Consider the following 22,725-nt stretch of genomic DNA (forward strand, 5'->3'; position numbering starts at 1 on the left):
TCTTTTGCTCATTTTCTACTTCATTTATTATACAGACAGAAAAAAATTTGCAGGCTGTGTCCAAATACCTTTTTCATTATCCTGTACCAGAAACTCTACATAGAATAGAGAGAAAAAAGAGAAAAAGAGAAATGAAAGAAAGGAGAGAAAAAAATGAAAACGGGGGAAAAAGCAGAACAGATTTCTTCTATTATCCATTATAAACCTTTAGTTTACATTATGTTCATCTGGAACTCGATGATCCTTGTGAGTCCCTTCCAGTTTGAGAAATTCTATGGTAACAATAAAACACTTAACAAAATGGCGTTATATTTTCTGAAGGAGGGTATTTTAATGCTGCGCTGAATAGGGTTCCTGAATTCAGCATGATTTATTTATTCATGAGAAGGATAACACAGTGTAAGGGAACTGTTATGTCACAGCCTGAACTGATGATTGAGCACCTGGTAAAGCAGAGAGGGGGAAGGGAGGTGGCTGGCCCAGGAAGCACAAATGCAAACAATTCACCTGTGTTTCACAGGTGACTGAACTCAGGGTCCACCCCACCCTGGGCTCATTTAAGGGCTAGCCTCTGAAAGGAGAGCGTTTTCTAGGTTAAGGCTACTTCCTTATAGGAGGTGCTTTATAGCTAGAGGCTATTTCCAGTTGGGTGAGTTAACTTTTTCCAGTGTATGATTATTGATATCTCTCATGATATTTTTGCTGGTATTGTGAAAAACCTATCAGAAGCAATTTTACTGCTTCCGAGGACTAGAAGACAAGGAAGTCTCAAACTGGCCTTTCATCAGTTTATGAAAGGGACTGTGCTGTGCATTTGCTTAATGTAATGTGGGATTAGCTGTAAGCACTGGAGGATCCCTTTGCATGCTGTATCGTTCTTAGTCTTTGTTCGTGCTCTGGAAACTGATTGATTGTACAGGTTCCTAGTTTGAAGGTCAATGTTGGCTTCCATATACACTGTCCTATTTTGCTCAAGACATGAATTTACCACTTCTTTTGGATGGTATCCTGATTGATGGCTGTGTAATTTTTCTTTCATCTGAAGTGGATTTATTCAAGTGAAATCACTAGTCTTCAGTAAATGTTCCTCTTGGTGATGTACGTAATCTCTGCTCTAGCTTGCTCTGTCTTGACTGTTTTGGTACTGCAAGAGTACGTAACAGTAGTGAAATATTATCACAAATACGGTTTATCTCTTCAAATACAACTAAGAATGCAGATACATTGATTTTGAGAGCGTGTTTTTATGCTGTCACTTTTTAAATTACGGAAGTGTAGATTGTGACTCTTTCCTATTGGAACAAGTACAGTTTTATGGACTACAGGACAGATCAGTTTTTATCTCAGTGACTGTGTTTTTGGATTTCTAGTTAATTAAATAAACCCTAAAACATAGACAAGACTTATGAAAGACCAAGCATTCACCTCTGCAAGTGAGCTCAACTCATCTGAAAGAACTTGTTTGTCTCCAAATTTCCTATCAGGAGCTATTCTTGTATAAGAAGATCTTCAGAATTTATCATTTTAGCAACCTATACCAGGTGTACATAAGAGTACGGTCAGAGTTTACAAAGCATTATTGCTTTTTGCTTACTTAAAGTTATTAACTTTCTGCTTCTAGTAGTGGAATTCCCACCATTCTAATTCATTCCTTTCCACATGTCAATAAATATTTTAGAGCAAGAAGGAATACAGGTCAGACTGATGCTGCTAACAGCCAGCCTGATGAGATCCCAAGACTAGCCTCAGCCTTTCCCTGATTAATTTGCTGAATCAACTTTTTATTCTTACTGAAAATATTGTTCACTTACTACCAAAGGGAAAAAGAAAGCAATCATTCCATTACAGTCAGTGAGGGGATGGATGGCAAGAACCTACCATTTATATATTAACCCTAAAACCACTGAGTTTTTCTCTGAAGTCCTTTAGGACTAAGGTAATGCATGCACACAATAGAAGTGCTAAAATAGCATATATTCATCTCTGATATGTATGTAATGTAGGTTTATTATAAAAATGAATATCAGGCTTAAATACTCGACTTTTGGTTTCTGGCAGTCAGCAAGAGGCATACAATTATCAAACAAAAAGAACTTTCGAAAATCAAAACAAAGCTGATATTAGGTCATCCATGACAGCCTTATAAAAAGGAAGCAAGTAAAGGTATATTGGGAACTTCCACTGTTTTTATAGCTGAAGCTGTCAGAATCTTCTGTTGTAGTTATTGTCTATGTAGCTTTAGATGCAACATTCTGTGTTACTACTTCGTTGAAGAGCTGAATCATTTCTGCCTTCGTAGGGTAAAGATAATTCATCTGGTTTTTGATTCATTGTTTTGAGTTCTTGAACTTAAGAAGAATATGTATACATATTCGTGAGAGTGGCGCAAGGCAGAGAGACAGGGTTTGTACTCCCAAAGCTGATGACAAAGTAGTAGGGGAAATGAAAACACTGCAGGTGCTATATGTTACGAGGTCTTTGTGTGGAGGAGAAAAGTACATTCATTTCACTTTTTATTCATAATGGTCTTTTGGAGGGAAAAAAAAATAAGCTCAAAAGCGGAGTAGTGGAGGGAGAGCACTGTGAGTTGCAGGTCATTGATGATGGTGTAAAACTAAAGATGAAAAGTAGAAAATGTATCTTGTAGTAAATGATGATGCGAGTTTAATCCCTTTCAACCTTTCAGAGCCCTAGATGGTCTTTCCAAGATGTCCTAGCTCTTAGACATTCAAACTCATTCCTTTGAATGCTCCTGATGGAGTCTGTTGGCTGTGAGCGGGCCATGGTCCTCAGCTTAGCTGCAGTCTTCAGAGTAGACTGAAATACTGGCTGTGATCAGGAGGGTGACTTACTTTTATCTGATGCTGTGGACATCTCCTGCATTAGTGCAAGAGCTGACTGTGGCAGCAGAGGGTGGTGATGTTTGGAGACTTGTGAATACTCTCCCTGGCAAAAGTCAGAGCACACCTCTAGCACAGGCTAGGGAGTTGTTGATAGATGTAGGGCTTTTGCATGCAACTGTGAGCCATGTGCATGCTCAGAGTGCAAAAAAAAAAAAAAAAAAAAAAGAAGTTCAAATAGTGCCTATGGATGTGGCCTGTCAACAGTTGAAGGTAGCAAGTGTGTAGGCTAAGATCCAAATTCTCAGACGCTAAAAAATCACAGTATTCATAAGTTCAGTGTTTTACTTGACAGAAAATAAAATACAGGAATGTGAATGCACAAGCACACCTGCTTTTTTAGAGGGTTCCTTAAAAATACTTTATTTTAAATCAAGATTTCTACTGTGAACAAAGAATTATATCTACAGTCAATTCTTTGTTACTTTAGTAACTCCCAATTTCATCAAATAGGAATTATAGCCCCAGGAATTCCTTTGACAAAAGGTTGCCCCCAGAGTCTGGAAGATTATCCAATTACAATGTCAAGAAACTTAGAGCAAGGATGACTGACTAAAGATAAGCATCTGAGAGCATCAGGAAAAGAGAGAAAGGGGAATACATGTGAGAAAGAGTACTTTATATGAATAGAGGCAGTAGTAAAAGTTTCTTTTCTAGAGAGTGGTCAGGTACTGGAACAGTACCCTGGCAGTGGTCTCAGTACCAAGCTGCAAGAGTTCAGGAAGTTTGGACTGTGCTTTGAGAAATATAGTTTGAATTTTGATGGTTCATTGGGAAGGCTGGAGTTGGACTCAGCGGTTCTTGTGGGTCTCCTCCAACTTGGGGTAATTCTATATGTTAACAAAAAGTAGTTCAGTATTCTGTAGCACTCCTCTGTGTTAGGAGAATAGATCGTCCTCTGCAGATTTTTCTTTTGAGTGCCTAAACTCTCTAGAGAGTCAGTTTAAGTAGGCTGAGAAGTCCTCATTTGGGCCCAGACATTTGCAGTTTCAATCAGGCTGTGCCTTAATCATCTCGTTAGCAGGATTGTTCTTCATCCCATGTGTATTCTGTGCCAATAGAAGAACTCTTGCAGGAAAGGAAACATGGAGTTTTGATCAATCTGTTATTTAACATTATCACCAAAAATGCAGACAGCATTTCATTTAAGTGAAGGTATAACAAATGTCTGAGTTTTTCTTGGAAGAGAGGTCAATGAAATTTAATTTTGGTTGAAGTATGTAATTATCCAGAATTTGCTGAACACGAGAGCCTTAATGCGGCTGAATGGGATCTAATCAAAGATCCAGCTAGCTCAGGTCTCTGTCTCTGACAAAAGCATTTGGTGGGAGTACCTAAGGAACAGGGTATATGTGCCAAGTGATTCACCAAGATTTCCTATAACGTGGAGTGTAGCTGTAACCATTCTATTTAATAGCTGTTTAATCATTCTGTGCTCCTTGAATTTATTAAAGTCCTGGGGGATTTAAGAGACCTGGAGGGGTTTCTAAACTGCAGGTAACTGAGGTTCTAAACAGTAAGGAAGCAAGCACTTCTGTGAACGAGGATATAATCCAGTCTCATTAACTGTAACTTGGCATTTCATGACTGACTTGGTCAAGAATTCTGATTAAAGTTTTAGCTGTTGTTGGAGTGTTTAGAATGGCTTTGTCCTGCGTGGATGCTGTGGGGTCCAACTAAAGCTAAAATTAACTTTTCTCTCGGTGAGAGCACTTACTAGATTTCTCTTCCCTAGTCAGTGTTTTGCTATCACAGAAGATAAATGTAGTTAAGCTTTTAGACCTGTATCTCTGTCAAATTTGGCAGAACTGTGTGGAAAGCCAGTAGGCTTCATGCAGTGCGTCCGAGAAATGGAGACAGCTACATGCATCCATACACAATATGACAGTATGATTGTACAAGCTTTGTTTCTTTAGGAAAAAGAATATTAAAAGACTGGAATAAGTACAGCTTGCCAGTAATGTCAATAATGCCAATAATCAGAACTTGATTTGCAGTGTTAAGGGAGTGGTCCCTTACTTGCCCTTTGAAATTAAAGCTCTTGTAGTAAATACTGCTTTTATTCCTTACGAATCTATATATTCCTAAGACAAAAAGAAAAAATAAATCTAATGCAAGATTTTATTTTTCAGTGAATTATATGTTGTTTATAATAAACTGAAAACCATCAATGCCTCCATCTTTCATGTAGGGCAACATTTACCTTCTGTATAGCATTCGTGGCATTCAGAACTCAGTGTGGCATGGTGTCAGTGTCACAGTAACTGTAAGTACTGCGTGTGGTGAATGTCAAGATTTTAATTGCACTTACTAAGCCATTTTGTTTTGTATTGCTTGTTTGGAAGAAGCACGTAATGAGCATCTCCCCAGGAAATTACATGATGAAGGGATTCATCAACATAGTTTACCTGATGTCACTCTATGGATGAGGTTGTTAGTATGCAGCTTTAGGATGTTAAAAACAGAACCTGTAGAAGAGAAAAAGAAATAGAGAAGTGTGTTCTGGTGGTAGTGTCCCTCCCATGTATGTGCAATTTATTATCAGGACAGTTAAATAAATTGCCTTTACCATAACGTGCATTAGGCAAGATGAAACCTAACATTTACAGGGTATCAATAAAGATGTCATTGTGAAAGACTGCAAAAAGAAACAAATAAGAGAGAAATTTAACACTCTGAATTCATCTCAGCTGGTTTAGATTTTTTTTTGTCGACCATGGATGAAACTTACTACTTTACAGTTCTGTCCAGGTTCCTCATAGACCTGACTTTTTAGAGATCTGCGTCACCCATTTTCTGCCTGAGACAGGCCAGTTTGTACTGGAGCAGGTAAAGGTCTCAGCAGTGTGCTAAGCTCAAAATTCTGCACTGTTTCTACTACTGCAGTTAATAATCACCAAGGTGAATCTCTTTCAGGAGTTTGCTGCTGATACAGTTGCAGTTGACTGGACATTATCACCTTTCTTTGGTACTACAGATGAGAATATGCTCTTTTACCTGAATCTTTTTTCAGTACCCCTTTCTCACCTTTTCTTAATTTTCAAGTGCCAGAGAGCATAATGCTTTTCCTCTGGGCTGATCTTGTCTTAGGTTAAGATTCACTGAGAAGCTATAGTAGTTTTTTCTTTTCTTCACGTTAGCCTGCGCTGTCCGATGTTCCTGCGTTAGCAGTTTGTGCATGTGTGGGCTTTGCCTCATTTCCTCAGTAGCGAAGTGCTGAGCTGTGGTTCACATCTGTTTTTTATGTCATGTTTGTTCCTTGCGTTCACCAGGATGTGAAAAAACAAACTGAACCTTAGGATAGAGATGCCTGAGAAAGCACACTTGCAACTGAGCTGCAAAATTTCCATGTAAGCTGTCAACCCCTGTCAGTGGCTTTTATGTGCTCATCCCAGAGGCAACATTGTGCTACAGGCATTTTATGTTCTTCTGTTGCATTACGTGAATTGCAGGAATGCTTTGCTGTTACTTCTTCAGGTTGCTGTGTTTTTTTTTTTTTTTTTTTGAAAGGCTTGAAACAGATCCTAAACTTCTGGCTGTTAATGAATGGTGGCCCATAGTAGTGTTTGGTGGATCTGTTGTATAACTGTTTGCTCTCACTGGGAATGAACTTGAGGACCTACCCAGTTTCATCTAATCCCACGTTCCTGTGCACCTGAGCATACTGTTCTCTCCATGATAGAGAGATATAGCAGTGCTATTCTTTTTCTTGGACAAGCACAGATTTTCCAATTTTATTAGGATTTCTCAGGGGAGTTAAGTCTGTTTCAAGTGACCAGAAAAATATTAATTATGCAGGTAATATTTTCATGTAAGCATTTCATAAGATCTTTTTCATAACATTTAAATGATAATATTATTCCTTTTCCTAATTGCATTATACATCATCATCTGACCACGTGAAGGAAGATGTGCTGAAATCTAGAGATGGATGAAAATAAGTGCTTGGGTTACTCCCATAGCATAATAATTTGTTATAGGAAAAAAAAGTTTTTAATTCTTTACATCACTGTAGAAGAAAGAAAACTGAATTCTGTTTATATGTATTATAATTCTGCCCCAGTGACTTTCAGCACATTGCTTTGTTGTATTAGGTGCTCATGTTTGATTATGCAAATAATGTTTTAGGAAGTAGTACTTAATGACATGTATAGAAGATACGAAGGAAACTGGCTGGAGATCATTGTAAGGTGGCAGATGGAAATAGAATAAAAAATTAAGTGATAATATTAAGGTATTCTCTGAGTTATAATTGGATTCTGGTTCAGAAACAGTCTTTCTGGTATACATATTTTAACAGATATTCCAAGTGCTTCTTGCTATGGACTGAATTGGGATCCCCATGTCTGGCTGCACTGAGCAAATTGGCCAAACAGTTTTCTGCATCAATGCTGTTCAAAGACCACTAAGTACATCCTGATTTTTCAGAAGCTAGTGGAAGCCAGGGCACAGTATAAATGTAAAAACCATGCTTTGCAGTTTAGTTAATAACATTGTGTTCTGATGATCAAGTGTGTCTAGATGATTTCTTAAGACTGATTATTTTCTTTGTGTAAGGAAGGAGAGACACGATACACTCTTATGCTACTCTAAACTAGGTACAAATTACTTTGTAGAAAAACAGTGTTGTGAAGAAAAGGGCCTTCTGAATTCCATTGAAACTAAGGGAGAAAATAGAGTTTAAAAGGCTTTCTCAGCATGTCATGATTGATACCAACCAAGTATTGCAGTGAGATAAAAGGTATGTCCTTTAACTGCCTTTCACAGGCAATGTGGCAAATGTTAATAATGGTATCCCCTAACTGGACAATTGCAGAAGAGCAGGCGTATGGCATTCATTTGTGTTCCTGCTGAGGCACATACATCATGCAGAATCCCCTGTTGCATTCTTGGGGAATAAGAGCTCTTGATGACAGTGAGAGCGACCCAACTCGATAGAAGTGTTTAGGGTATCTGACATAATGAAATAGGCTGCACAGGAAACTTGTTATCTCAAAGTTTATTGAATATGTCTGACCTTTCTGCCAGTTGAAACACTGGTGTTCTGGTGTTGTCAGTAAGAACAATTCATATGGAAACTGCCTATCAAGAAATATTCGTGGAAATTAGTTGGCTATACCAGTATGAGTCTGAACTGCAGGCTGGTTGTCTCTTCTTATGCTTGAATGCTAACAAAAAATTCAGTGAATAAGTGATTCATCATTAATGACTGCTGTTTCATGGGCACTCAGAGTATGATTGGCACATGCAAAACTTGCCCAAAGATTGTCATAAAAGCATGTGTTCTTGATTACTGTGTGAATATTAGGTGCAGTTAGGAGCAAGAAAATAATAGACATACCTTATTGGAAGTATTTTAGATTTCTTTTCAAGCTAAATCTCTCAGCTATTTTCTCTCTACAATCCCTTTTGTCTCACCCAACCTAACTTGTTTTCTTCCAGTGTACCTGCCTGCTCTTCCAATCTCCATCCTGAGATGCTCCTGCAAAGCTCCAGGCAGTTCCTGCCTTCTGAAGCGATGCAGTGTAGCTGAATGCATGTGCTGCTACTTTTTTGTGGATGTGGCAAAATAAATGGGTTTTTCAGAATTACGGGATATTATCCAGTAGAATTATGGATTGTGCATCCAAACTTCATATGGTTATTCTTAAAATAACATTGTCCAAGTGTTATTTTGTGGAGATTAATTTTTTACAGTTTTGTCTGCCTGAAACCTTTCTGCCATCAATAACAGTCTTGCTCTTGAGGTGTTGGTGTTTCTGTAAAGAGTATTCAAGGCTTATCCAGTTCAGGGTTTTGTATGGTTAGGGAACTAAACCGCAGTGAATTCCAGTACTTTAATGCATTTAATGTTGCTGTCATTTGAACAAAATGACCAGCTACGTGCACAAATTTGTAGCATTTAATTTTGTTTGTGGTGATTACCATAGCCAGTATGCATGCTGATGCCATGTGTAGCAGCTGTCACACGGTATCACTGGGAACAAATTTTACTGTGATTGCAGAAGATGAACTGCCACTAGAGAAAATGTAGAGCTGGGATATAATCTGAGAAAATACAAACTATGATGAATTTGGATCCTTTCTGGCAGGCAGAGGAATAGTGCACCTGTTCATATCTGGTGATAGAAAAGCACAAATTTTAATTCAAACGGATATGGCTTCCTTGAAGTGCTATGATTTATGGCTTTATAATCTAATGTGACTGTCTCTTGAAAATTTTAGTAAAAAAGAGGAACTGGCTGTGTGATGAACTATGGTGGGAACAATGTTTGTTTCTGCAGTTCAAATCTTAATCTTTGAGTTCAATTGTACAATTTAGAAATATAGACTAAATGGAGACAACATTTAGAATCTTCACTTTAACAGTTAAACTGGACTTTAAAAAAAAAAAAACCCTGGAAGAAGATGGCATGGTTAAAGAACTGCAGCTCTTCATAGGAGTGAATGTGAAGAGGCATGAAAGACTGCTGGACTATATAAGATAGATCATATCTGCCACTGCAAAAATCAGTTAACCACAGGTGCCCATTCTTTTGGCCACTGGTATCACCATCAGTACAGTAATAGTCTAAGGCCTGATCTGAGCCCCGGTTATGTTGGATGCTTGTTGAGCTTGTATTTGGAGGAGATCCTCACTGGAGTCTGAACACATCAATATTTGAGATAGTTAATGTTAAGATATTGGTGTTTTTTTTTTTTTAAACACAGACAGTATTTATACTCTCTCCAGTAAGAATGGATGAGGACACTTGACTGTCTTGACTTTGCAATTCTGTATTATTCTTTTTTCAAAATAAAGCAAAGCAATCATCCCTTGGGTCTGCTGAAGGTACTTTACCCTCATTGGTTATATTGATAATATATCCTCAATATAGGGGAAAAAAGTGTAAAAATGTTGTGTGTAGGACATAATGGCTTTCTGATATTTTTGGTTGTATGAGTGTTGTTTTAAGCCAGCAGCTCAACACCACACAGTCATTTGCTCACTCCCCACTTCCAGTGCAATGAGGGAGATAACTGGGGGGGGGCAGGAGGGGGGCAGGTGGTGATGGTGGTGCTGGTGGGAAGGAAGGTAGAACTCATGGTAGAGTTATGAAGATAGGAAAGGAAGAGGGGGAAAAAAAGTAATGTTTGTAAATAAATACACTTACAACACAAAGGTACACTACACAATTGCTCACCACCCAATGACTGATGCCCAACCAGTTCCCAAGCAGTGGCTGCCCTCCCTCCCCCTCCAGCCAACTCCCCTCAGTTTTCTAAAATGTTTTTTGTATGGTGTTGTATAGTATAGTTTAGATCAGTGTCCTGGTTCTGTCCCTTCACAGCTCCCTTGCTAACGAGACAGTACCAGAAGCTGAAACACCCTTGTCTCTTTGTGGCATTACTCAGTGAGAGCAAAAACATTGGTGTGTTATCTATGTTTTTTTTTTTTCCAAAACATCATACCAGGCACTGATGGAAAAATCTACTCTGTTCCAGCTGAAACCTGGACAATGAGACTTTTGGAAACTGCAGTTAATTGTAGTAAATTGTTTCTGGTGTTGTTGCTCAATGTTTTCTGGGTGCAAGAGTTTCAACCGGTGCTTTAAATACTGTAGTGTTTCCTGAATACTGAACAGATGTTATTTCTTTGAAGTATCAGAAAAGACAATAAAACAAAGCACTCTCACATTTACTGAAAATGGGAACTTTTAAATGGCAAAATGAAAATACTGCTGAAAGCCAGTGTGGTGTTTCTGAGAAAATACCTCAAATTCTCTGAATAGCAAACCATGTGTGTTCTTGCACTATATCACCTGTTAGTAGGGTAACCGTTGTTTTGAAGATAACCTTTTCAGTAGTAAATCACCTGAAAATGGAGAGTATAAAATACCCTGAGAACGAGGAGATGAAGTATGTATTGAAGATTCCATTAGATACAATACCTTTGTAGAATGATCTTCATGAAGACCTAACAACTTTTGTCCTTTGTTAAATTTAGTAGTCCCCTCTTTTTTTAATGTGCTTTATTTCTTGAAATATATTTGACAGCACAAACCCTATCATTTTCATTATATATGTTCACGAAATATTCCTCATAATAAGAAATTAAAATATGGTAAATGAGAACTATTAGGGCAGCAGCTGGACAGTGAATAAAAACTATGAATATTGGGTCTGATAGGCAAAATATGGCCCTGAACCTTAGGGATTTGTTGTTTTAGTTTTCAAGTTCTTATTGTAGTATGCTGCAAGGAGCTACAAAGATTGGAATCATGAAAAAACATGGAAACTTAATTATAAATTGTTTCAGCAAGTGACAAATTTGATGCTCTCTGAGCACGAAGTTACTTGTCTAGTTCAATCGTATGTTTTACTATCCAGCATGACTACTATACATCTGTGTGTCCTAAAAGTGTTAAATGACAAAAGGGAAGTCAACACAGTATTTTTTTAAATTTTTTGAAGCAAGAATAACTGATGTTCTTGTTTAAGATTACCATTCTTCAAAAAAGGGATTATTGTTTATACCAAAAGTGAGGTACAAAATAAGAGCAAAGAAGTGATACAAATGATATTTCTAAGGTCTAGAGTACCTGAGCATCCTGACCTTCTAGGTATGTGATTATGGCAATTAAAACTTTTCACAAACTGAACTGGCAGTAGACTTAAAAATCTATCAAAGGCTAGGAAAGGAAAGAATACAAATTGTTTCTTTAATACTTGAATGTTTCATTCATAGTACAGATTGTATTTCAGTTTAACTGTGTTGATAGAATTAAAGGCTTTTGTTGCCTAAAAAAATCCAAAGGAAATTGCAGAATGGAAATAGAAATATTTTGCTCTAAGTTTTGGGAATATCTGTGTCAGTTTAAGTCACTGTATGTTTCTGCTGCTTTTTTTTTTTTCCTGTCTTAGTAATGGTAACTTGCTGTAGATACACGAACAGCAAACAGGTCTGTTTCCCGAGGAATCTGTTTAGTCATAAGATATCGTAAGACTTGTTTTAATGGCATATGTCTTGTCCCAGATCATTCTGTTCAGTGCTTTGGAGAAGCAGTAGTAGACCATGACAGTAGTTGAAAAACTTTGATGTTGGGTAGAGATGTTCAAATGTTCAGCCCACCAAGCGTTTGGTTTGCTACTGGGAAGGGGCTGCTCCAGGAGCGGGTATCACTGCTTTCATTTGGCAGTCAACACAGTTCTTCTCGTAGGCTGACTTGTTTTCCCTGTTTGTCCTCTCCTTCCTCCTGATCCTTTTCTTTCCTCATTGTCCTCCTTCCCTTCTCTTTAACTTTTTACCCTTTTAACTTGTCTCTTTCCTTCTGACTGGTATACCAAAGGCTGTCATTATGCCTGTAGCTCTTCTGTATGTTGTATACATTCTCCATGGTTTTTGTCTTGATATTTTTATGATTCAGGGATCGACAGAGCAGATAGTGTGTTCACGTACACAGTAAAATGGCACTGCTCTGTAGATGGTACCAAAATGTAAATAACTGCAGAATAACTGTTCCTCTTTTCTTGTCTAAAGGTCAGGAAGCTGGAACTCATTGGGAATGCAAAAGACAGCTCTGTAGGTAATGATATTCATGTACATGGTATTCTAAGTGCCACAGTAACAAATTAAATAAGAGCTATCGTAGGAAACTGTATGAAAACAGGGTGACAGCAATGCAGTTACGGCAGTAGTCTTCGTTGTCTCACTGACGTTTGTATCAGAAGAATGTAGGGTGAGAAATGAGGCTGGTTATAAATAGTGAGGGAAACTTTATCTCAAGCATTTCCAAATATTAAGAGCATGTCTACAGCATACAGTGTGGAACAGGCAGGCATATGGAGCTGTATTTACCTCTCCTGTGTTAAGGGTTCAAACACTGCCTGTTTGTGACAGCATTAGTTATCATAAGCTATTCGTAGACAGCACAGAAAGATGAAGGCATCCTCTGATGATAATTTATTGTCTTACCTTACATTTCTGTAATAGAATGAACAGTACTCTAGTGTGACATGTTTCTCCCAAACAACTATAAACAGATCTGGATGGCTACCCTGTATTCTGTTATCTAACATTCAGACACCGAAATGTAGGTGATACTGCTGTCAGCAGTGATTGCCTGATTTACATGCACTTTCTGGGGAACAGGCAAAATATTCCGGCCTAAGGCTGGTGGAACATTTTGGCTTTTTTCTCCCCATGCAAACTTGCTCTACACAAATTGCTTCACAGCACAGTGAAAATAAAGGTCTGCATGGAACAATCAGCTGAGTGCCTTTTGGCACTGACAGATGTTCTGTGGTACAGAGCACATAATCAGAGTGGACTTTGATTTTGATTTGTGTAGGACACAGTCTCCTGCTTTCCACAGCTGTTGCCCCAATACCAATGCTATATAACAAGGTTCCTACAGTCAGAATAGCTGAAAGGGTTGTGTTTATGAGTGTCAGCCATACCTATGGCCAAATCATGCTGTATCAATAAACCACTGATAAACATGCATTGTACCTGTGTTTTGTCTCTGCACTGCAGTAAGCATAACAGGAATGTGTTGTGTGGCAGAGGAACGGTAGGTCTGGTGCAGGGGGCCTCCATGTGGGATGCGCATACCCTTGGGGAGGTGCAAGACAGTACTTTGAGGTACAGGAAGAAAGTATTTTTGTACCATTAATAACACAGAATAACCACATCTTAAGAAGAATGTTTTTCATCCATATCATTTTTATTTTCTACTTCTATGTATGCTTTATAATATTAATAGTATATTACTAGTATGTGTGTATTATAAATATGCATACATTGGAGGTGCATACTGGAATGTTGTTTTTACTGAAAAGGTTGTATGATCAGAAATGTTTGGAGATCGCTTATTTTGTGCATGTGATAATATTTAAATGGTGAGAGCATGATTTGCTAGCTCATGTTTGTTATTCACCATGTTTTTTGTAAGTTTCAGGAGACGAAGGGGTTTTGATCTGCCATTCTCATCTGATGCAGAAATTGGCTCTTGTTTATTCTAGGTAATGATTCCATGTGCCATGTATGTATTGTCAAGGCACTAGGCTTCTGTTGCATTTAGTTGAAAATGCAGTATGGCTTTTGATGGAGTCTAGAGAGAACAGAAAGTAAGTAAGAATGTTGAAGTAGAGGTTTTAAAACTTAAGGAATTAAGACTTAAGTCTTAAAGAAACATATCTTGTTTAGGAGCATCTATAATGAAATTTTAAAAGTAAAAACACAGTCATTTATTGACAGGGTTTCCTGTGGGACAGGCGGAGTTTGTTGGGAAGCTACCTGTGCCTCCATCTTACTGGGCAGGCATTCAGACCAGATCCAAGTTTGTATTTTGCTAATGGATGCTATCCTCTTATTTACAGTGCAAAACCACGAAGCTGTAATGCTTTGTGTATTTCAGCTATATGGCCTGATACTTCACTTTTATTTAGTAGATTGAGCTGTCATAAATTATTTATTGTTAGTTTCAAGCTTGGGGATTAGATCTAGTCAAACTGGAATCATATAGTCTAGTAAACACCCATAAAAAGTGTTTTTGGTTGTTCCTATCAAGTTTCAGAAGATGTCAAGAGAGATCAATGAAGCGTCTTGGAGAAGGAATAGGAACAGTACAGTGGTGATGTAAGGTGTGGTAAATTGACCTTGAGCTATCTGTGATTCTTCCTGTGCAGGAATAATTGTCCGGCTTAGACATCACCAGAGCCCATCAACCCCAGTTTCCTACTGGGATAACTGTCAAGGTTGTGCTACTTCAATTGAGTGAAGGAAGAAGCTGCTCTTTCAGTAATGAGGAAGGTTGTACAAGGACTCATCTGAAAATAATGCCTCCTGAGTTATGATGTTGGCCCACGATATCAGAGGCAGATGGTGACGGTGTGGCAGCAGAGGTTGAACCTTCCCACCGATATTCCGTTATATTTTGTTGCCTTCTGATGGATGGCAGCAGAGTGACAGTCTGCAAAATTATATTTGATGTGGAAGCGTGTGTGAAGCAAAGGTGTGTCACTGAATGCTTTCGTGCAGAGAAATTTGCACCTATTGACATACGTTTATGCTTACTGAATGTTTATGGAGAACAGACAGTGGAGCACTGTGAAGCACTTTTGGTAGTGGTGACAGCAACAGTAGGTCATCTCTGCTAGTACAGATTTTTACAGGTGCAGCATGCAGGCTGTTGTTCATTGCTGGTAAAAATGCACAGCTAATTGGTGGTGATGTTGAAAAATAGAATTCTGTAGCTGAGACTTTGCTCTATCAAATAGTGTTATTGTGCTTTTTGTATCTGTTGTTTCTGTGGAAATAAATAAGAGGCATTAGTTTCAGAGTGACTAGAGTCATAGAATCACTATGAAAAAAAACTATGAAAAGAAACTACCTTTCTGCTGTCTTTCAAATGCAATAAATTATTTTTAGAGAAATTTGGATTCTTTGAATGTTTTTTTCAGGACTGACTTTAGTCAGTCTCTGTGTGCCTGAATTTTCAAAACAAGTCTCTATGAGCAATAGTGGAGAGTGTGTCTAAAAATCAGTTTAAGTAGAGTTCCTTTATATTTCAGTCTTTTTTTTTTTTTTTGGAGTTCCTTTGTGAAGAATTGATTAAAACAGGATTGCATTTATAAGGCAAAGCAGTACTTCTCTTTCATTCGAATCAGCTATGTAAGATGTTGATATGACACAGAATGATGGACATTATTCCTGGATTATTTCTTGAAACAAGAAACATCTTGAAACTTTTACTAAGCTTGCTGTGGAAAATCTCAAAGGTATGCCTTTAGTTATGTCCATGTTTCTTAGTTGTGTCTCAAGACTCCGATGGTAATATTCCTCTGGCAGCGCTGCAAGCACTTCAGCAAGTTATCTCTATCTTCATGATTTCATCGTTTTTTGAAGATGTCACTTTAGATAAATGCACGTGAACAAATTACTGGGGACATAAATTTAGTGCATCTTTCATAATACTGCAGTAGTGGTGTGAACGCATGCTGCTACCCTTAATATGATGTATCTTATCTTTGTAGCATGTATGAGAGCGTTTACTGCAGAGCAGTGACAAATATTCTTTAGAATACTGTGCCAAGAAAATATCTGATTGTAATTTATCTGAGTTCCTGTCCTTAGAAAACCAAATAGTATGTATACAGTCCAAGTCTGAATCTTTACAGAGTTTTTTCACAGTGTCCTGACTCCTTTCCTATAAGTACCGTAATTATTTGGTTCGCCTAGTGTTTGCATGTCACAGTTGTCATCCAGAAATGAGGAAGAGTCATTGTGCTCCCTCTGCCTGTATACTGGAGAGCACAGGTACTGTAAGTGAGAGAATCTCTAACATAGATAGCACAGGCTGGGGAACACAGACTGTGAGGTAGTAAGGGTTATCAAAATGTGTAAATGTGGATTAAAACAAACTAAGAAATGCTATTGTTGCTGTTCTGGGAGTTCTGTTGCAGGGTATTTAGGAAGCACATTTGGTTGAATTGTTCTTAGTTTAGATTTGCAAGTATGCTCAGGAATTTCACATTTCTTGTAAATGAAGTAGTAAGAGCATGAACTGTTTATAAAGAAGAGAGAGAAGATAAGGTTAATATTATCTGTGAGGAGAAGTGCATCATAGCTTTCCAGTTTTTTTTCTGTCAGGCTGTTTTGAGCTACTTAGAAATGATTCAAAATAGGATTCTCAAGCTTCTGTTCTTAAGGCCATCATGGATCAAGAAGCTTGTTTTCTTGGGTTGCTTTGTAAGACTGTAATCTTTCTGTAGCTAGATTTCATGATTGTAGTTCTCCTTTTTTGTTGATAACATAGAAAGTTTTCCATCAGATCTGGCATCCTGACATTGTATTCACTGATGAAAAGACAGTCTCTACCTCAAGACTGCGTAGCATATGGAAACAGGATATGGATTGTTATAAATGATCTCTAGGATGGAAGTAAGAAATGAGAATAGACACAGAGGTAGCCCTTTGTACACCTCAGTTATTTCATGGTAGGTAATATAAATATAGGAAGGCCTTTCTACTGAGCAGATTGACATTACTAATCATCAGATTATCTTACAGAGACTCTAGCTAAGGTGTAGACTGAGTAGGTCCTCCAGAGAGAAGAGGGAGATAGTCTAGTGGATTTCTTTCAGAGATATTGTGAAAAAGGAAGAATCACAGAAAAATGTTGACTGTTGCTTATGAGACATGTCTTTAGAGAGTAGGCTTCTCAAAATGAATAGCAGAGTTTGAATGCATTGCTGTAGTTGAGATACTAGAAATTGTTTCATTCCATATTCATCTATTTGTTTAAAATAAGATGCAGAATTTCAGTGGCTTATTTTGACTAGAACTTGATTAGAGAAAATGGTGGTGTACTCTGCACTCATTACTGAGACTTCATTAAGACTTGCATAAGTGTATAGGTCTTGTGGTGGAAGCCTGCGGAGAAACTCTAGTTCAGAGAGATGTGCTACAGTTTAAGACTAAGTTTGATACATAGCATGTAGCTCTCTATTTAAAAAGAATTAAAAACTTTGTAATGATAAAATAACCCATTGTCATCAATACCAAAGAGAAAATCAAAAGAAAGCGAAGAATGAATTATCCTGTTTATAGAAGTTACATTAGCAGAGAAGTTATAGAAGTGTCATTTGAAATAAAATAGTACCTTGGCAAAGCTCGATTGTACTATTTTGGTTAATGCTATTATTATATCAAGAACCAGCTCAAAAAGAAAGTATCAAAAACACTAGAAAATCTGTTTCACAGACTTTATGGAGATATATTTCTTATTCATAATAATGAACACCTTGAAAAATCCAAGGTTTTAAGTGCCTAAGAGCAAATGAACGCTCAAAGTTTTGTAACAGTGAAAAGATGACTGAAATATGTTGCCGTTGCATTAGGTCTTTGAGGAAGTGTTGAGTGTTCAGTACTCACTGATGTTGAATAAGATTGTGGCTACTGTCTGAATTGCTAAGCAGGAGGCTGCCAGAGATGAGGGAACTGTTGGTCCACGGCAGGTGGTTCTCTGATTCCCTGCTATTACTTCAGAAATGTGTAGGTGTCTAGTGTGGCCTTCTTAACTTACTGCCGTGCTATGCCTGACGTGACCTGGTGAGCAGGACCATGTAATGCTGTTCACTTAGTGTGGGCTGTACTTCTCCATCTGTGCTGACATGGAACTGTAGGAGCAATCCCAGTTTTTGTTGAAATACAGATAAGTGTCATTGGCTGCGAGTAACCTTGTAGTCCTGCTCTACCTCTGAATAATGATCTATATCTTACTAGGGCAGATCTTTTTTTTTTTTTCTGAAAAGATTATAAATGCATAATTAATAATTTTCAGTATGTTCTTTTTAATGTTAAAAACATTGAGATAACATTTCACAATACTGTAGTGGCAGGTACCTAGAGAAGATGTAAAGAATGAGCCAGGAGGAAGATTGATTATATCTTGAGAAAATTACTGCTAACACCTTCAACAGCAAGAAGATTGATGAAGATCAATAATGTTGAAAAACAGACTTATGGGTGATAATAGACAATTAGATATAGGTTTGTTGTGAAATATGGCAGCAAAAAGTCAAAGCGGTTTAGAATTGCAGCATATTTAGAGACATCACAGCTAGAACAGAAGGTGATAATGCCCCTATCTAAGATATGTTAACACTACAACTAGAAAAAAAATCATCAGAACTAGGCTTTTCAGAACAAGAAAGATGCTAAAAATCAAGAAAGTGCTGTGGATAGCAATTGCTGTGGTGAAGAACCTGAAACTATTACCTATAAGTAATAATACATATTATGTAAATACAGAATAAATACAAAATTATTTTTGACTGATGTGACATGAAAAAGACATTTATATTTTCTGAAGGAAAAATACAACTATATGTATAAAAACTTAATTTATCTTCATTGGGATAGATCTTCATTTATTGGAACTTCTTACATTAGTTGTGTTTAGAAATGTGTATGATGATATTAGAGTACCAGAAAATACATCAGTGCACTCTATTTTTGTTTGTTAAACCACAGTTTTATATTTTGCATGATGGTTTTTATGGTATCAGAAAAAAGACAGAGTACAGCAGGTGAAAGGAAGTTACTTGGTGATGTTTACATGCATTATTGCTTCCTGCCATAGCTCCTGGAAAAGCACAGGGGTTCTCTTGCTCTTGTACTGCACCAGCCAGCACAGAGACAGTATCTCAGGACCACAGGTGCACATCAAGCGCCTAAAAAAAAGCACTGGGTGTCCATGTATGGCTGACTGATGCTTACCTGAAGCCTTCATGCGAAATCATTTCAATTTCTTTGTACTGCTTGCTTTCTTAAATTCTTTTCCAAAAGAAGTTGGCAAAAAAAACCCCAAACCAAAACAACAACAAAGAACGAAGCCAAAAAGCAAATGAAAAAACTCAGCGTAATAAATAAAAATTCTCTATAAAGAGCTGAAATTTCAGAACAGAAACTGTCTCAATGTCTGATAAATTAAGGAAGTAATGAAGAGATTAACTGCAGTGTCTAAGAAACTGAATGTGGCGAATCCAAATAACTGTTAGGGAAGCTTTACATACTTAGGGATAGTGGTGGATGGAAGCTGGACAGGAGCCAGCAATGTGCCCTTACAGTCCAGAAAGTCAACCGTATCCTGGATTGCATCAAAAGAAGCATGGCCAGCAGGGTGAGAGAGGTGATTCTGCCCCTCTACTCTGCACTGTGAGGCCTCACCTCACCTGGAGTACTGTGTCCAGATATGGAGTCCTCAGTACAGGAGAGATGTGGACCTGTTGGAGTGCATCCAGAGGAGAGCCACAGAAATGATCCAAGGGATGGAGCACCTCTCCTATGAGGACAGGCTGAGGGAGCTGGGGCTGTTAAGCTTGGAGAAGAGAAGGCTCCAGGGAGACATGGGAGTGGCCTTTCAGTATCTAATGGGATGCTGTAAGAAGAAGGGAGGGAGACTCTTTAGGAGGTTCTGTTGTGATAGGATAAGGGGAAAAGGTTTCAAACTAAAAAGGGAGAGATTTAGACTGGATATAAGGAAGAACTTTTTTTACGGTGAAAGTAGTGAAGCACTGGAACAGGTTGCCCAGAGATTAGACATGGAAGTCCTTGTTGTCCTTGTTGTGAGGAGGATGGGGGAAGGTGCTTTTTGTTTGCTTCTATTTTCTCACTGCTGTATGTAGTCTGTTAATAATAGGCAGTGAATTACATTAACCTCCCTATGCTATGTCTGTTTTGTCCATGCTGGTAATTGGCGAGTGATCTTCCTGTCATTATCTCAACCCTTCAGCACTTCTTATTGCACTTTATTCCCCTCTTTGAGAGGAGGAGTGAGAAAATGGTGTGTTGGAGTTAAGTTAGCCATCAGTGTGAAACCACCACACCACATCTACAGCTGGCCTTGCCTTTTCACATACAAGATATCTAGAATATTATTTACCAATTTCTCAAAAGTATCTGTGTGATGAAACAGCCACCACAGTGGCATTGGTGCATCTGGAATATCAGTAGTATCTGTAATGCACGTGTTGCATTTGGAGAGACAGTGACAGTGTTATTAGGACCTTAGTGATAAAGATAGGAATCAAGGGATTTCATGTGCACAGAGACCAGATGACATAGAGACATAGCTGTACAGTTAGTGTTACATTGTGTATTTGTCATATTTAGATGTATCAGTTCTTTTCCTCTTTCCATCCACTCCACATGCCAAGTCAGAATGTCAGCTTAATGACAAAAACGTCCAGGTTGGAAGGGACCTCAAGGATCATGAATCTCTAATCCCCCTGCCACAGGCAGGACCGCCAACCTCCACATTTAATACTAGACCAGGCTGCCCAGAGCCACATCCAGCCTGGCCTTGAATGCCTCCAGTGATGGGGCCTCTACAACCTCTCTGGGCAGCCTGTTCCAGCTCCTCACCACTCTCTCTGTGAAGAACTTCCCCCTGGCATCCAACCTAAATCTCCCCTCCCTCAGCTTAAAACCATTTCCCCTTGTCCTGCTGTCACTCACCCTTTCAAAGAGTTGACTCCCCTCCTGTTTGTAGGCTCCCTTTAGGTACTGAAAGGCTGCAGTGAGGTCACCTTGCAGCTTTCTTTTCTCCAGGCTCAATAAACCCAGCTCCCTCAGCCCCTCTTTGTAGGGGAGGTGCTCCAGTCTCCTGATCATCTTTGTGGCCCTCCTCTGGACCCTCTCCAACAGCTCTGTCTTTCTTGTACTAGGGGCTCCAGGCCTGGATGCAGTACTCCAGATGGGGCCTCACAAGAGCAGAGTAGAGGGGGGCAATCATCTCCCTGCCCCTGCTGGCCACCCTTCTTCTGGTGGAGCCCTGGGTACCATTTGCTTTCCAAGCTGTAAGAGCACACTGCTGGCTCATATTACGCTTTTCATCCATCAAGACCCCCAGGTCCTTCTCTGCAGGGCTGTTCTCAAGGATTGTTCCTTCCAGTCTGCATAGATGCTGGGATTCCTCCGGCCCAAGTGCAAAACCTGCACTTTGCTGTGTTGAACCTCATTACGTTCACCCAGGCCCACCTTTCAAGCCTGTTGAGGTCCCTCTGAATGGCATCACTTCATTCTACTGTGTCAACTGCACCACTCAGCTTGGTGTCATCAGCAAACTTGCTGAGGTTGCACTTGATTCTGTTGTCAGTGTCATTGATAAAGATGTTAAAGAGCACTGGTCCCAAGACAGACCCCTGGGGGATGCCATTCATTACCGGCCTCCATCTGGACCGTAGAATCACTGATGACCACCCTCCGTCTGCAGCCTTTCAGCCAATTCCTTATCCATCGAGTGGTCCACCCATCAAATCTCCATCCCTCCATTTTGGAGATAAGGATGTGGTGGGGGACCATGTCAAAGGTCTTGCTCAAGTCCAGGTAAATGACATCAGTCTCCTTTCCCTTGTCCACCGATGCCATCACTCCTTCACAGAAGGCCAATAGATTGGTCAATCACGACCTTCCTCTGGTGAAGCTGTGCTGGCTGTCTCGGATCACATGCTCATTCCTCATGTGATCAAAAAAGCCAAAAAAAGAAAAGAGTTCTGAGAAAGGGATGAATCATAGAGAAACAAATTGTTTTCTCTTTCTGTCTCTGTATGCATCTTAAGTACACTTAAATTTTTTGTGGGAGCGTATCCTTGTGTGGTTGTTCCTCATTTCTTTAGAAGCATTTATGATTGCTATCTTTTTTTTTTTCAGAGTGCTAGAAGTAAAGATAATAAATGAACATCAGCATCATATAAACTCTTGTTTTCTTAAAATATTGAGTGAAAACAATTGATTGCTATTTTTCTCAGACAGATACCACTCCCAGGCCAAAGGACTGTATTTGTTAAATATATTTAATTGAGCAGTATTCCTTTAGTCTAATTAATCTTTCTGTATGTGAGGATTGGAGTAAAGGTGATCAAAGATAGATGTTGAAAACTGAGATGTCTTGATGGAGTTTTCTACATGAACTACTAGTAATGCAAAGAGTATTTAAATTTCTTTAAACAAAAAGAGAAATCATGAAGGCAGTTTGTACTGTATTGATGTGTTGTTAGTCTATGAAAATGTTTTCACATGCATGACTAAACAGGAAGAGTACTCATGTTTTTAAGTTTTGTCATGTGAAACCTTTTTCTATAATCATATATATTAATTTGTACAATATCAAAGGATAAATATTATTTAGGAGGACTTTTATTTACTTTTATTCACAATCTTTTCATGTTACTCTATGTATACCAGTTTAGAGTTGAGAGATCTGCAATGTAGCATGCAAGTATTTAAGGTGCTGGAGGATTGCTCAGCATCATCAGCTCCTATTGACATCTTCTCACC

General features: G+C 38.6%; 1 protein-coding gene and 1 long non-coding RNA gene across 5 annotated transcripts in view; both read left to right on the forward strand.

Moving 5' to 3' along the window:
* Positions 1-22,725, forward strand: part of GRM8 (glutamate metabotropic receptor 8) — a 331,978-nt gene that overhangs the window by 81,780 nt on the left and 227,473 nt on the right. The gene's annotated exons all lie outside the window — the stretch shown is intronic.
* Positions 503-15,298, forward strand: LOC149919444 (uncharacterized). Its single transcript, XR_016464898.1, has 3 exons — positions 503-649; positions 13,835-13,904; positions 14,571-15,298. It is a non-coding gene; the product is annotated as an uncharacterized LOC149919444 (long non-coding RNA).

This window comes from Phasianus colchicus, chromosome 1 (assembly GCF_987193195.1).
Source record: "Phasianus colchicus chromosome 1, bPhaCol1.hap1.1, whole genome shotgun sequence".
NCBI lineage: Eukaryota > Metazoa > Chordata > Aves > Galliformes > Phasianidae > Phasianus > Phasianus colchicus.